This window comes from Buteo buteo, chromosome 2 (assembly GCF_964188355.1).
Source record: "Buteo buteo chromosome 2, bButBut1.hap1.1, whole genome shotgun sequence".
Lineage (NCBI taxonomy): Eukaryota > Metazoa > Chordata > Aves > Accipitriformes > Accipitridae > Buteo > Buteo buteo.
Window position 1 is genome coordinate 260,217 of NC_134172.1, and position 13,592 is coordinate 273,808.

Sequence of the window (13,592 nt, forward strand, 5' to 3'; positions counted from 1 at the left end):
GCCCCCCCCCCGCCCGCCCGGCTCCAGCTTCGCGCAGCGCCCGCCGCCGCCGCGCCGGCACGGTGCACCCCCGCTGCCGCTCCGTGCGTGCGATACGGACCCCGCCGTCCTCCTCGGGGCTTTCCCCGGGACCCGCCGGGCGACTGCGCAGCCCCGCCACGGGGCCCGGTGAGCACCCCCCCCACGCGCACGTGCTCCCAGCCGCCCTGTGAGCCGCCCCCCCCTCCCCCGCGCGCACGTGCTTCCAGCCCCTCTGTGAGCCCCCAGCTCCCCCCCCCCGCCCCCGGCCTCGGCACAGGCGGCCCCCACCTCCCCCGGGCCACCCCCGCCTCCGACGTTCGCGGTCCGAGGGGCGCCCGGCCCCGCTCACCTTCTCCCGAGGGGCAGCCGCAGCCCGGCCACCGCTCCGCTCCGCTCCGCTCCTGCCTGGGCTCCCACCGGCCCCGCCCCGGCCCCTCCCCCGGCAGCCCCCCTTTCCAGGGAGGGGCCGTCGCCATCAGCCTCACTGCCCGCACCTGCGGCTCCTCCAGCCCCGGCCCGCAGCTGGGGGACCGAAATCCGGAACAAAACTCCTCAACACCCATGGGAAGTTAAGCAGCAGGCACTTCCTTGATTGAATGAAAGATGGCAAGAGTCACCTCATTTGGAAGAGGTGTTAACTGGGGTCAAAATACAGATTTTAATACCCATCTTATTTTAGTTCTAAGACTTGGCGATTGCCAGGTATCATCTTTTCCATTGACCCAGGTCCACCAGCGAGGCCACAAGGGAGATTTCTTCCAGAGAGAGGATAGAGTTATTAAGTCTAAAGTCCACGATTTGCTTTTCTCCTTCATGAAAAGATGAGTGGATCATATATCATCACTAGTCCCCCAAACTGTTAACCCTGAACTTTTCACCTGTCCTTTAATACAGTCAACTCCAAGCTAAATTTTTTCCGTCATTAAGAGGGGACCAAAGATCATGTAAAATATTATTATACTTTCTACAAATACATCCCCATCTTAGAGCTTTAGCTACTAGAGAAAGTCGCTGGAGTTTGGGGTCAGAGGAGCTGCAAGTATAAACTTTCATACAGCTCTGTTTAGGATGTGTGATTTTTCTCTGGTTGTCTAAAGCAGTCTAAATTTCCGTAGACGGTCCCGACTCTGGGTGGCTCTAACAAGGATCCTGGAACTCCAGTAAATTCTAAACAGCGTTTTATATTTCAAATATGATGCCAAGTTCCTTTTTGCACTTGTCTCTACGGTTTTGGCAACTGACAGACCCAAGGGGTGCCTGTACAAGTTTCTCCCGAAGGGCGATTAAATTAATTCTTTTGTCCATGAGGTGGATGGTTTGGTAATGTTATAATTCACAACGCTATAACTCCTTCTTTCAAATTTAAAAAAAACAATTGCCTTTTAAATCCATCCCATTTAATTTGCTAAAATGATTCTCATTGTTCTACATCTGTTCTCAAGTTTTGGTTAAATTCAATGTCAGTATTCTCCACGGAACTCGATTTTCATCTGACTTTGGAATCGGAAGGCAGGCTGTTACTGAGGTTAAATTTTGTGTCTTTACCAAACTTTGAATCAATTACAAAACTAGATTTATTTTTTTTTTTAATCCAAATTACAAAAACGGTTAACATCAAGATTAATAGCTCAAACAATAATTGTTTCATTTTGTTTATCTCATGTTTAGAACCCCTCAAAAAAAACCCACATAAACCCTATAAACACACAAAAAGATTACTGCCCTCGACAATATTCCTAATAGCAACCCCAATAGTATAAACTTTACACAGCTGTTTTCCCAAATAGATAACGTGAAACTTACTTATAGATTTTCAGGTTTAAAGGGCCAGTTTCTTTAGACTTCCAATTTCTTGTTGGTGCTTTCTTTATTCTTGAATAATGAAGCCAAGGTTCTTCTCCCAGACCTTTACTGCTATAAGGGTTGTTAAAATGACTCGATACGGTCCTTTCCACTTCTCCGTGGTTTTATATATAGTCAATCTAATCTCCTGGTCGGAAGGGATGCGCTGCTACGTCCAATTCTAAGGGTCCAGCTGTGGAGACATACTGACAAAGTTCCTGAAAAGAATTGCTTAAAGAATTCATAACACCTTTTAAAAACCTATCTCCAAAGGCACTCAAGATACTCAGAACATAGGACTCTTGATATGGTCTTTCATACAATATTTCATAGTGACTTCAATTTTCTTTCTCTTCTGGCTATACTCTGATTCTTAATAGAGCCATGGGTAATGCTTTAACCCATGTGAGTGAGGTTTCCTGACAAATTTTACTCGACTGTTGCTTAAGGGTATAGTTCATTCTCTCCCCCCCCCCCCCCGCCCCTTGCTTGTGGTCTATGTGGGGTGTGATAGTCTCAATCTATAGATAATACTTTGCTCAACTTGTCTCCTAATCTTTGCTATAAAATGAGGGCCATTGTCAGATGACATTCTTACAGGCACCCCACATTTTGGTATTATCTCTTTGAGCAAGACTTTGACTTCTTCCCTTGTGACAAGGGAAAGCCTCGAGCCACCCAGTAAAGATATCAACTAAAACTAGGATAGATCCTTCTTTTCAAGGCAATTCTATAAAATCAATTTGCTAATATTCTCCTAAAAAAATTTCCTTCTTTAATAATCCCAAAGATGATCTTATTACTGATTCGGGGATAATTTTATATATAAATTTCACATCCGCTTATAATTGTTTAAGCAATCTTTGTCATATTTCGCTTTCTGTTCCCCAGTATACTTTGTGATGTTCAGCTCGGGCAACTTCTCTTATTATTGTGGGTGGGACTATTATTTGACCTGTCGGTGTTACAGCCTATCCTGTTTCATTTTGTTAGCCTGCAATCTAATAATTAATTCTTCATCTTTTTCGTTATACTTTGGAGTTTCTTTAGGCAACTTTATACTTTTCTCTGGAACGAGTGCTAGGATGCCTTTTTCTGCAGCCTCTTTAGCAGCTTTATCAGCCAGTCGGTTACCTGCGTTCGGACCGGTCTTACCTAACTGATGTGCTTTACAGTGCATCATCGTGACTGCTGTTGGTTTTTGAATGGTTTCTAACAATTCCGGTATTTGTTCTGCGCGCTGAATGGTGGTTCCTTGTGCAGGTAACAGTCCTCTTTCTCTCCGCATCGCTCCATGTGCGCGTACTGCTCCAAAAGCATACTTTGAGTCTGTCCAAGTGTTGACTCGCTTTCCTTGACTTAGTTCCAGAGCTCGAATAAGAGCTATCAATTCAGCCTTTTGGGCAGATATCGTCGAAGGCAAAGCTGGCAACGCAATTACCTCCTCAGTAGTTATTGTCTATCTTGATAAACGTTTTCCTTCACAGATGGAACCGCTTCCGTCGGCATGTAGTTCCCAATCCGTTTCTTCTAGCGGCACATCTCAGAGATCCAGTCGGCTGGAGTAAACTCTTTCGATTGTCTGCAAGCAGTCACGTTCCAGTTCTCCTTTAACTTGAGCAGTTGTTGAAAACGCAACAGGGTTAACGGTGGTAGTAGTTTTTAGGTAAACATCATCTTGTTCCAGCAACACCACTTGGTATTTCAGCATCCTGCTAGGGGATACCCAATGCCCCCCGTTTCTGTTTTAGCACAACAGTTATCATATGGGAAACGTACGGTAATCCTTTGTCCTCAGGTTAAACTTACGAGCTTCCTGGATCAGTAGCACAGTTGCAGCGACGGCTCTCGGACGACCAGAGCATCCCAGACTCACATTATCTAAGCGCTTCGAGAAGTAGGCCGCAGCTTGCCCACTTGGCCCTAAATATTGGGCCAGGATACCCAGAGCTATACCTCTTCTTTCACGAGCAAAAAGTTCAAGTGTCTTTGTGAGATCTGGCAGGCCTAGGGCTGGCACCCCTATTACAGCCTGTTTCAATTCTTGGAAAGTAGCTTTCTCGGCATCGGTCCAATCCGTTGTTTGAGGTTTTGAGCTGCTCCTATAAAGGTCAGGCCAGCAAGCCACAATTTATCATCTACAGGTGACACCACTCGACCATTCCCGGAAATGCTCGTCATTAATTTTTTTCGTCTTAGGTTCGGGGAGATGACAAATTGCCTCTTTTCTCTCAGTTCCCAATTGTCTCTGCCCTTTTAGGATTTTAAAACTCATTTACGTAAGTTTCTTCTTTCTGGGTTATTTGTTTTTTTTCTTTTGACGCTCGATATCCACCGATTCCCCAAAAGTTCAAAAAGTTAATAGTTAACTTTGTGCATTGTTCTTCCGTCTCAGCTACAATTAACAGATCATCCATATATTTCAGCAAGATTTCTTGATTATTTTCTTTCTTCCATATCTCTAATTCTCGTGCCAATTGATTTCCAAAAATGGTAAGACTATTCTTAAAGCCTTGAGGCAAGACTGTCCACGTATATTGTGTTTTTCTCCCAGTCTCAGGATTTTCCCATTCCAAAGCAAAAACCTCTTGACTATTGGGATCCAAGGGAATACGGAAAAAGGCGTCTTTTCGGTCTAACACTGTGAACCATTCTTGTTTCTCCGCTAGGGTTGCTAACAAAGTATAAGGATTTGCTACTACCGGATGAATATCTTGTACTATTTGATTTATTGCTCTGAGGAGGTCTTGAACTAATCTATCATCTTTTTCATTAGCCTTTTAACAGGCAAGATCGGGGTGTTATATCTGGATTCACATTCTGTTAACAATTTGTATCTTAAAAATTTTTGTATTACCATTACTAACCCTTTCTGACTTTCCGGTTTTAGGGGGTATTGTTTAATTCTTACCGGATTCCATCCCGGCTTTAAATCAACTCTCACGGGTTCTGCTTTTCGGAGTTACCAGGAACTTCCCAGTCCAGACGATTGGAATTACAGCATTAGACTTTGACTGGTATAATCTTCTGCTGTCAGTAACCATCCTGTTAACAACAAAACCAATGCTTCGATACGTTTAGTTTCTGGAATTAAAATTTTAATCTCTCCATTTTGAAATTTAATTTCTGCCTCTAAGTTCTCAAATAGATCTCTCCTTAACAGGAGTTTAGGAGAATTTGGCACATACAAAAACTGCCGAGTGACCCGTTGCTTTCCTAATTTCATGGTTAAAGACTTAAAGAAGGGTCTAGTTTCTCGTTCACCTGTTGCACCGACACCACCAATTTCTTCAAAACTTAACTCTCCCTCTAAGGTATTTAAAACTGAAAAGGTGACTCTAGTGTCAATGCAAATTCAATTTTCTGTTCTCCCAGTTTAGCTGTAACCAGAGGTTCTGCTGGGAGACTCCCTTCCGGTCCCCGTCAGATACGTTCACTTAAAAAGAACAAATCTACATATGGCACTTTATTCCAGTTACTCTCTCTCCTACAAAACGACAGTAATTGCAATATAGTATTGTAACTCAAAGTTCTGTTTGTTTACCATTTTTCCTGCAACTCACCCCAACGTGCCAATAAACATCCCGACGCTGATGTTTTTGGTATCTTTTCATCAGCAGTTCCATTTCCTGCACTCTTATTCTTAAACAATTTTGCTAATGCCATTATACTTATATACATTCAAATACCAAATACCAAACAAATGCAAATGACAACTGTCCCAAATAATACACAAAGTCCAACCCAGCAATAGCTTTCGCTTATGACTTACGGGCAGACGCCTAGGCTTCCACTGCAGACGGGTACCCTCCAAGCCCCAACCCTGCGAAGCTTTCGCCACGCCTCACGGGCAGGCTTTCCAAACAAATTCCAAAGCAGCAGCGCCTCACCTTTTTTGCAGGGAACGCTGCGAGGAGCTTTGCGAGTCGAGGGTGACGGTTCTCCCCGAGAATGCCTCGGTGCCGGCCGGAGTTCGATCGACACTCGATCTCGTCCAGTCTCACTCGCAAGGTCCCATCTGGGTCGCCAAAACCGTTCCCAAAATCCAGAATAAAACTCCTTAACACCAACGTGAAGTTAAGAAGCAGGCACTTCGTTTATCGCAGCGCTGGGGACACGGGGGATCGCTCCTCCAAAGGCGTGCCCCACGTAGTATCAAAATCCACCAGTTTTCACAGAGTTTTTCTGTCAGGTCATTGTTACCTAAGCTCCTTCTGTAAAAATGCATACTATGCTCGTTCTTAAATTTAACCTTTATAATGATCGGTCCTTTGATTATATAACCTTATCAATAGCCTTATTTAAAAACAATCATTGGTCAGTTACACTTAGCTCTGCTGACTGGCATCTTCGATCCTCAAATCGAGATGGGAAGGGTAAGGGGGTTTCCAAGCAGCAAACTGGTGTCCACGACAGTTTCCTTAGTTTCCTGAAACAGAACGTAGAAAAGCCAGTAACTTCCTGGTGAGGTTTCTAGGGTTAGCTCTTTCAAACTTTAACAATATTAAGGTTCCTAGAGTCACGCGTAACACAGCTCCTAAAGTTTCTATGGCTACGTTTCAAACTTGACAATCCCATACGTTATGCTTCACAATTTTACTTCTTAATCAAACCTAACTCTTCTATGTGATTAAATTTTGATTTCTTTACCAGAATATTTGCAACAGCCGGAGCCCAGCAGGAACAGGGGGGGCACGGCCCGACCCCCCCAGCGCCTCACCTCCTCCTCCTCCCCTGGGCTCCCTCACGGCCCCTCGCCCCGTGCAAAGGGAGCGCAAACGCAGCCCGGAGGGCAAAGAGGACGGCCGGCCAGCGTTTATTCAGTCAGTCGCGTGCCTATCGAGTCCCGCCAGCGAGTCTGCTCCGGGGCTCGGGGCGCCCCCCCGGCGCTCCCCCTGCCCCTCAGACACCTCTGATAGCATATTTCCATACATTCTGTATGGCCCGTCTAAATATTGGGATGGTTTTAATATTTTGTACCAGCTGTGGAAACTGGTTTGCTGCTAGGTGACTGCAAAAGTGAGATTTGGTAAATAATTATTAGAAATCTTATACTAACACTACGATTGAAACAATAGACAAAAGTACAGCCAAGCAATCGACTAGCAGAGGTAGGTACTCCTAAGTTTTGCAGTTCTTTGCTCTTATGACTAGATGTTCCTGGACGCCAGATGAGAACAATGCTGAAACTGACCACACGTGATTGAAACTGCGTTAAGCTTCAAGATCAAAGAACAAGGACGAGAATAAAGACTTCAAGGACAGCCAGCAAGAACTTCAAATGGGTCCGTGGTGGTAAAAGCAGCCCTTTGCCTCAAAGGGATCCTTCATTGCGCGTGATCGGATGTAGGCAGTACTACGATAATCAGTTATAATCATTTTTATGTATACGTATTCTAATCTGATTAATATGCCATTAGTTATTCTCTATAACCTGTTTGTGCTAAAGCTGTGGCATGCACGCTAGGTGGAACTATCCCCCGTGCATCCAGCGCTGCAATGAAGAATGCCTGCTTTCTAAAACTCCAAAACGAGTCTTAGGGAGTTTCTTCGACCGGCTTTTCAGTATCAGAGGTACAAGGGAGGAAAGAAAAAGAAAAAAAAAAAAAGAAAAAAGAAAAAAAAAAGGCAGCGGTGTGGGAAAGAGAGGGGACCAGGGGAGGGGCAGGGCGGGACCAGAACGCAGAAGAGGGGAGTCAGGGCCCCGAGGGCCCGGGGCTCACCACAGCTCTCGTTCTTGGCGCTGCCAGGAGAATTTGCCAGTTCAGACGCTTCTTTCTGCCCCTCTCCCGCTCCCCTCCTCTTCTGTAACTCCGGCGGCACGGCCGTCCTCCCCCTAGGAGAACACGCGTCTCGTAGGTCTTGCAAGACGAGGCTTCCCAGGCACGAAGCCTCGCTCGCTCGCACACTACGTGGCCGTACCGCACCGTCGGTGCTGCATACGGACCCTGCGGACTACAAAGAGGGATCCTTCCACACGCGGAGAGGCAGGCTCTCTCTTGCCTGCAGCGGGAGGCAGCTGCCGGCCGGCCGGCCGGCCTTCCATTTCTGCTTCTCTACCTTTCTGTGGCCTCTCCAGCTTCAGCCGCAGCAGCTCCTGCCCGCAGCCGGTAAGCGCCCCGCCTGTCCCTTCGTGCTCCCGCGCCGCGAGGAGAGGGAGGCCGGGCAGCGACAGCCCGTGCCAGCTTTCCTTGCCGGCGGCGTTTCCTTACCGGGAGGAAGCAACGAGCGCGGCGGCACCTCCCGCCGGTGCCGCATTGCCGTTACAGTCGGACGGCACGTGCAGGACCGGGGCAGCCCCGCGCACTCGCAGCCTCCGAGCTGCAGTACCGACCATTGGTCGCGGGGTGGCAGCGGCGAGCGCTTGGCACAACGCGCCAGCGCGCATGCGCGGCACCCCAGCCGCAGTACCGAGCTCTGCTCAATAGGTGGCGGAAGAGAGCGCAGGAGAAACGCGCCGCTACCGCGCATGCGCGGCTCCCGAGCCGCTGTACCGCGTTTTGGTTGCCGGGCAACAGCAGGAGGGCGGCAAAAGGCGCCACCGCGCATGCGCGGCACCCGAACGCCAGTGCCGCGTTTTGGTTGCCGGGCAACAGGTGGAGCGCCGTAAACCGCGCAGCCGCGCATGCGCGGTGGCCGAGGCGTCGTGTCGCGCTTTGGTTGCCGGGCAACAGCGGCGAGCGCCGTAAAAGGCGCACCGCGCATGCGCGGTTGCCGAGCTGCCGTAACGCGCTCCGGTTGCTGGGCAACAGCACGAGCGCCGTAAACCGCAGAGCCGCGCATGCGCGGTGGCCGAGGCGTCGTGTCGCGCTTTGGTTGCCGGGCAACAGCGGCGAGCGCCGTAAAAGGCGCACCGCGCATGCGCGGTTGCCGAGCTGCCGTAACACGCTCCGGTTGCTGGGCAACAGCACGAGCGCCGTAAACCGCAGAGCCGCGCATGCGCGGTGGCCGAGGCGTCGTGTCGCGCTTTGGTTGCCGGGCAACAGCGGCGAGCGCCGTAAAAGGCCCACCGCGCATGCGCGGCTGCCGAGCTGCCGTAACGCGCTCCGGCCGCTGGGCAACGCCAGGAGCGCCGCCGCGCATGCGCGGTTGCCGCCACGCCGTGTCGGAGCTCCGGCGACTCGGGGGAAGGCGCCCGTTGGCCGCGCCTGCGGGGTGCCCGCCTCCGTCCCCTCTTCCCTTCTATCGGCTCTCGGGGAACTGCCCGGCGCTGCCCTGGCCCGGCTCGCCTCCGGCGGACCGGGAGCCTGCCGCGGCGGCCGCTTCGCAGCTTCCCGTCCCGCCAGCCCCGGCCGGCCAGGAGGCACCCCTCGCCACCGCCCCCGCCGGAGCGGATCGCTCGCCTCACCCGCGGTCCCGGCGCTCGCCCGCTGCCGCCGAGACCCGCGCCCTGCGCGCCGCCACGGTGCTCCCGGACGGCGCGCCGGAGGGCTCAGAGCCGGCGCGCGAACGCCGGGCTGCAGTACCACACTTTGCCCACAAGGCGGCAGCACCCGACGCGGCGGCGCTGCTGCGCACCTGTGCGGTGCCGCCGCTGCTGTTCCGCGCTTTGCCCGCTGAGCGCCCGCCCACACCGCGCACGTGGGGCGGCACCGGCGTTTCCTTACCGGGAGGAAGCAACGAGCGCGGCGCCACTCTCCCCCCGTGCCGCACTGCCGTTACCGTTGGACCACGGGTGCCGTTACAGGGGCACCACCGCGCCTTTGCAGCCTCCGAGCTGTAGGACCCCATTTTGGTCGCCGGGCAGCAGCATCCCCACAACGATCCTCTTCGGAGCAGCGGCTGGACGAGGGATGACTGACAGCTCAGCCCAGCAGAGACCAGACACAGGCGGCAACTACTTACTGGGGGCACAGGGCTTACGTTGCCCTGCCCTTTCCCCACTCGCAGCCCAGGCAGTCATCTTCATCGCCTCCGTTCCAAAAAGCACCCGAGTGCCTGGAGCGTTTACAGCAGTCAAGTGCAAAGAACAGACAAGTCGGGTGGTCGCTTCTGCCCCTGCCCTCCCCACCCCATTATCTAGAGAGGAGAAGCAGCACAGGGAACCTGCAAATGGGGGGGGGGAAGCGGGGGGGGTGTCCCCTGGAGCAAGCCCCAGGGACTGCTGTATCCCCTCTGCATGTGGCATCAGGGTTGCGGGAGTGACAGCAGCCAGTCAACAGATGCTGGCGACAGATTTTAAAAACAAAAAATAACGCCTGGTTCAGCTGACAGCCTGAAGGCAGGCCACAAGAGACCCAAAGCTGCTCTGTGCCAGAGGGGCAGCTCTGTTCAGCAGGAAACGCCGCGTCCCAGCGCACCAGATGCCAGCGGCCCACCTGCAAGCGAGCGATACCCTGGCGACCCTGGGGCTCAGTTGGGGTGGGCGCACCTTTCCTCACCTCCGTGCCGTCAGAACTCTGCTCTCCCAATCCTGCGCGCACGCAAGGCTTCTTGTGCGGGGCTTGTCTCTTATCGAAGAGACGCTGCACGGTGTTACTTACCGCCCCGCCCTCCGGCGTGCAAAGGAATCAGCGGTGAAGCAGGGATAGCAAAGAGGCCTGTCGGGATAGTAGTAGTCCTCAGCAGATGACCGTAGAGCCCTCGAGGTTCCATCTTTGCTCCCTACACGAGGGTGGCTCCGCACTCCTTGCCGCTCCCGCCAGCAAGCGACACAATTGCCCTTTGCTGCCTGCAACACGCAGTACCTGCACGGCCCCAGTACTGCCGCTTACAGAGCGAGAGGCGCTCGCTATAAAGCGGCAATGAAGAACAAGGACGGCCCGTCAAGATGGCAGGACGAACATAGAGAGCCTCCAGCATTAGCCAGGCAGGGCTTGCAACTCACCTCGTGTCGTGGTTTAACGCCAGCCAGCAACAAAGCCCCACGCGACCGCTCACTCGCTCCCCCGCCCCCAGTGGGACGGGGAGACAATCGGAAGGGCGAAAGTGAGAAAACTCATGGCTTGAAACGAAAACAGTCTAATCATTAAAAAGAAACAACAACAACAACAACAACAACTTGCAAGGAAAAGAAGAAGAAAAAATGACAGAGAATGGGGTGCAGGCAGCATGCCAGGGGTCTGGAGCCTGACGGATGATTGGGGGGGGTGGTGGTGGTGGTGTGGAATATGGAGGAGGGAAAGGAAGAAGGGGGAAACGGGGGGGACGGGACAGGAGACAGAAGAGCAGGGGATGCAGGGGGAAACAACTCGCATGGGTTAAAAACTCGCATGGGTGAAGGGGGCGGGCTGGAGCAGCAGGGGGCATATGGGGGAGAAACACATGCGGGGGGGGGGGGGGGGAGGGTAGGTGAGGGTACAAAGGTGCATGGGGGGACACGGGTGGGGATGACCTACCCCAGGGAGTCCACCCAGGATGATCCACAGCAGGTAACTCGCCTGGGATAACCCGCAACAGAGCATCCACAGCAGATAATCCACACTGGGAGGACCCCCAGCAACGCCCCTCAAACTGCCTGTGCTTCACCCCCAATCTTCCCCAAACTGGGGAGTTTTCTGCTTTTTCAAAATACTCAGTTTGGGGTGTGTTTCAGTGCTTTTCCACAACATAAAAAGGGGTGATCTTTTGGTTGCGGTTTTGTGCATGAAAATGGGGTGGGTTTTTTGCTTTCCAGCTGCACAAATCCAGGCGGATTTGGCTTTCCCAGGAGTCCCAAATTTGTTTGGTTTTTTCCGTTGCAGACCCAGAATCAGGGGGTTTGGGGTTGTCCTGGTTTCGGCTGGAATAAAGTTCATTTTCTTCTGACTAGCTGGTACAGGGCCATTTTGGATTTAGAATGAGAACAATGTTGACAACACCCCGATGCTGTAGCTGTTGCTAAGCAGCGTTTAGACTAAGTCAGGGACCTTCCAGCTTCTCATACCGCCCTGCCAGCAGAGGCTGGGGGTGCACAAGAAGAGTCGCTGAGCTAAAGGAGGATTCCAGGTAAACAGGTCAGCTTGAAATACACCACCTCCTTTACAAGTTAAGAGCGATTTGAGCACTTAAAATCAGCACTTAGGCTAATTGATACCACTTTGAACACCTTCTTAGCATACAAGTAAACACTCTCGCCGGTGTTGGAAAACGTCTCCTCCCTTCCTTACAGCACTGCTGCAGGGAGATAACCCTGGGAGGCTGCGGGACGAGGTCGTACACAATCAGAATCTACGCTTACGGATCCACCGCAACAGCTGCAGCCCTTGCGCTGCTGCTCCTGCTGCTGCTTTGCATCTTGCTTGTTTGGTGAATAAAGCTGAAAGCGAAGTGGAAAACTTCAAAGAGCAAAATGAAAAATAAAGAATAAATCTCAATCATTCACTTTACACTAAAAAGGTGTGCCCATGTTTATATACATCCAATAAAAATACTTATACTATAAAAGTATTTGATTTTCCTTTTCCATTACCTTAACTTGCACAGCTCTGAATTCATACCATTAAATTATCTCTCTCCAAAGTACACGGTTTTAATGGGACTAGGGGTTTTTGTGCGTGTTGCATAACGCGGAGGGACACCTGGCCAGCTGAGCTGCCCAAGAGAGGTGCTACTGAACTGCCAGGGAAACGCACCATTGAAAGCCAGACAGAAGGAAAGTACTTCAGAGCACTCCGTCAAAACATCAGGAAAAAAACCCATAACATTCAGTTGCCTCTCTTTTTAAATGTTTAGACAAATACCTAACTGCTTACATACACCTAACAAATCATATACTACAGCTATTTGGCAGTTACAGTTTAAACAATGCAAGTCAATTTGTAAAATCCCCGCTGCTGCAATACCTCAGACTACCAAAAAGGACTGGTGGGTTTCGTAATGCTTTTGGCAGTACTGAAGCATGCAGAGCAACACATTTTCATGTTATCTCGACTGTTACAACTGAGAAACCAAAGACCAGTGATGCCATCAACTTTAGGAAGATGGGCTGTGCTTGGGTCTTTGGAAGGAAATTGACCTTTTTTTTTTTTTCCCTCTTTTTTTAAAGAGAGTGAAAAGTCTCGTTACTGATGACTTCTACTGTCAAGTCAATCACCTCTGAAGATCCACTCTGATGGGAAGTTCCTAAAACAAAATTTCTTTGAGAGAGAAAGACTTCCATTTTGGAAAATCTCTTTCCAACTGAAGTCAAAATTACACACTGTAGGTTAAAGGAAAAAATACATTACTGAAGCAGTAACTCATCAAAACCACCTCAGGAATCACTGTCACTAGTTACAAGGCTACTAATGCTTCTTGGGAAAGCCTGGCAAAGCCTGGCAAACACACAGATGCGACGCCCATTTGTCCTGTTTTGCCCGCGTCTCTTCTTTGACCTTGACTGCTTTTAGTACAGATGCTAATTATCTCCGTAACGTTTTTGAGTACTACTATAAGATATTTAAAAAAAAAAAGAAATCATTGACTGTAAAAGCATAAAGGTTTTATCATGAAAACAAAGTCTGTTTCTTCTGAACAGCTGAACTCTTACGAACAGTTTCTTCCCTCTTTTAGTACAAAATTAGTTTCACAGTATCATTTACTAGCAAGCACACAGCAACAGAAGATTATGCTTTCAGGAAGAGAAAATAAACTGAGGGAAGTAAACTTTGTATAGGTGTAACATGCTCCAGAACAGAACTTATTTTTAGTATTTCTGTTAAAATATTTCATGTAAAAAAAAGTAGAAGGAGAGCTGGCACACTCTCAACGTTAAAGTCCGTACCGCAAGTACCTTTGGAAAAACGCAGACACACATCGTAGGCGTACCT